General features: G+C 35.3%; 1 long non-coding RNA gene across 2 annotated transcripts; it reads right to left on the reverse strand.

The window, feature by feature from the left end:
- Positions 1-1,733: 1,733 nt before the first annotated feature.
- Positions 1,734-2,937, reverse strand: LOC107272703. Of its 2 annotated transcripts, none has more exons than XR_003061327.1 (3): positions 2,687-2,937; positions 2,432-2,586; positions 1,734-2,330 (listed from the first exon to the last, which is right to left on the reverse strand). It is a non-coding gene; the product is annotated as an uncharacterized LOC107272703 (long non-coding RNA). The 2 variants fall into 2 exon arrangements; XR_001539026.2 differs by having other exon boundaries at positions 2,643-2,936.
- Positions 2,938-3,333: the final 396 nt, after the last annotated feature.

A 3,333-nucleotide genomic window follows, 5' to 3' on the forward strand; every position in this document is an offset into this window, starting at 1 on the left:
TCCTAATCGTATTGATCTTTTCTGACCTTGACTATTTTACATCTTATCTATTCTCTTATCTTTGCAAATTTCTATAAGCATGTCTTTGGCTTTCATATTGATTTTTCAATTTCCCAACTTTCAATATCTTTTTTTTATGAATAATTCATAGCTGTCATACATGTCATACATTTCATATCAGTATCATCTTCCTTATCTCAAATCCGTGCTGTTATTTTGTGCGTGTTCACCTAATCTTATGCATTGTAAAAATATATAATAGAAATCAGCATCAACGCATTTTTATTTATAACAATAAAACGTGTTAATGCTTATAGCTGTTATCTAAATATAGAATCTACATTCACTCTAATGTATATTACATGAACATGCATTCCATGTTAATCAAGAGACTCCGTAAAAAACTGTTCACTCCTCTAGATATTTATCGTACAATGATGCTAGATTGATACATTAAATATATTATTCGTGAGATGCACCTTATTTTTTAGTGCCATTAACTAAGAGCGGTATCCAAATGTTAATAATAAATAAATATTCATATATTTGATATATGAGTATTGAGTGACTTAAATTCCAGATTTGTCCTAAATCTATTTTCAAACTGGTTCTAATCAGCACATGCATAAGTCAGTTTAAAAAAAATTTTTTTGTGGCATTCAATTCGAGAGATTAATCTGGACCAAACCATATAGTAAACCCGTTTACCCTGATATATATGATCAAAATGAATATCTATATTGAAAAAAATAATATTTATTATTACAAGAGCAATTCTATTTGAGAACGTAGCTTTCCTTCATCTCACAATATAAAAAAATCGCCTGAAATTTAGAGTAATCAAAACAAGAAAAAACTTCTGATAACTGTACTAGATTGCGCCATCGCGCATTCTGTTAATGACTAAAAGTCAATTAACATTTTCAAAGATCATTCGCGTTACGTATGGCTTTTAACTGAGCCATAAAATTCTCAAAAATACACGACGAATTAACTTTTGCCTATCTATGTACAGGCTTTGAGTTACGATAGGTCATAAAATGAGTTTGAAGTTCCTTTCCATGTACTTCTGTGTCGTCCGTACTTGGGGTGGGACGCTTTATCGTTAACTTTCGTAAGTTCAAAGGACATAGAGTAGCTCAAATAGCAGGTCCTAACCTGGACGCTCTTTCGCATCGTATAGTACTATCCGTAGGTAACAAGTAGCCATAGAGTTTACGATAAGAAAGAAAAAAAGTACTGTGCAATAAAGGTGACAAAATATTTCTATCGAACATTATTTATAGTACACCATATTTCATCGTTTCTGTCTATTACTGGCGCTGACGTAAAGACTATGAAAAAAAATTAGGTTCCGTATTACTCTTCGCTACAGAGGCTTACATTTATTCCACATGCAAATATACATAGCTACGTCACCCAAGTGCATGACACGATTTTCGTGCACGTAAGGTGTTATTTCAATGTCGTCATGACGTCACGAATATTTCGTGATCGATGCTCACGAAATGTTGCATTCGACCTTTTTTAAGCGAGTCTTACCTGTACGAATGACTTAGCCTTTTAAAAAGTTGAGCATAAGCATATTTTTAATGTAGTCATCAAAATACACTGGTATTATCAAATGGCTTAGCAGTGCATTATTCTTGAAGGAATCTTTGATGTCTCTACTGTTCTAGCAAAATAGTAAATACGTCATCTAGCTTGGATAAAGAGTTTTTTTTAAAATGAGGTTTTATTCAGAAATAGCGGAATTTCGTTTGTACAACATATTGTGCGTATTGACTTTTACAATTTTATAAAATCGACTGATAATATATATATATATATTTTCACATACATGTATTTTCATCTGTAACTGACTACCTCGTTCTTATTCCCATAGTCTTTTTTGTATATTGGACTTAGTATTTCGCCAGCGCCATTTCCGTGATACTTCTTGTTCTTAGAATGTTCTCCGTATTATTGTGAAAATTATTGTAATTACTGTTGACTTACATTTAATGTTGCATTCCATTAACACATGAGGCTTTATCTTTTAGCTGATCTGATTATGTAAGTGTCGCTCGTCGATTTTGAACGATCTTACAAAATATTTGTATAATAGATAAAAATAATACTTAAAAGCTTTACAAAAGACGTATAGGCCAAGTGTCAACATCCCGTGCGTCCGGGAAATATCTCACAATGTACTTTGCGACGTTAGCGACATTGGTTGTAGGTTGAGTAAGCGTCGGAAAGTTTAAGCGGGCACAGAAAAGATTATCTGCGAGAATTAATCTGTAATACTACGTTCAAGAAATTTCCGTCACATCCCAGTAGAATTAACTCTGAAAGCAATGACACCAATGAAGATATCTAAGAGGTTATGTTATGGTGTCTAAACCATAAAGGAACAATTTTATATCGTACATATGTTAAACATACATACCTCCTGCTCGATACAGCATCCCGCAACATCCTGCTGATGCCTTGAAGCATTTGGAATTCAGGATTAGGCCATTCTCTCCCGTAGTCAGGAACGCTGTTTAACGGCACAATACTTTAATTGTCCTGTCTAATTGGCTCCGAGTGGCGCCGCGATCCCTGTGGACATCATCGATGATAAAAATTATTTCACGACCAGGAGTCACGTTAATTACCAGTGTATTTTTTTTATCAACCTTTATTTCAAAGGGATTCGTACTTATTAAATTCGAGAAACAAGTTCGAAGCACAAGCATATAACCTACAATTCTTGACACGTGAATATAAGCTTACACAGACGGCACATTATGTTTCCAAGAAACTACATCATTTACCAGACAACTAAGAATTTACAAAGTCAATTATCTTGGACACACCACACACACAATGCACCTGAAATCACTACTTAAGCCGCGAAATTGCAAGATCAAGCACTGAAAGGAAACTGATTTTCCGCAGCGGTCGAACACGAAAATAGTTTCCACTATCGTTCCGGACTCCCCCGAGAGCTGGCAGCACCTAATGACAAAATGATTCTTATCCCCCGCGAAGATTCAAGGCGGCTAAAAGCCTGTTCGCCTGTTAGGCCCGTTCTTTCTCCCGTGGCCAATGTTATAAATGCATCTTGAAACTCGGATGCGTTCGAACTATCAATAGATATATAGAATAGAGGGATAGAAGCACATCGAGCCTTTCGATTTGTATCGAGGTTTCGAGAGTCGAGATGGATGGAGTAGAGTTCGAAATCTATTAGTCATCACCTACACATTCTGAATCGTACGTTTGTATCCAGTGCAGACAGGCAAATGCATCGGGCACATTGTGCCCACTGATCATGATGCATTTTCTACACGGCTGGAATGTTAA

Source organism: Cephus cinctus, unplaced genomic scaffold, assembly GCF_000341935.2.
Source record: "Cephus cinctus unplaced genomic scaffold, Ccin1 Ccin1_scaffold1237, whole genome shotgun sequence".
In the NCBI taxonomy this organism is placed as follows: Eukaryota; Metazoa; Arthropoda; class Insecta; order Hymenoptera; family Cephidae; genus Cephus; species Cephus cinctus.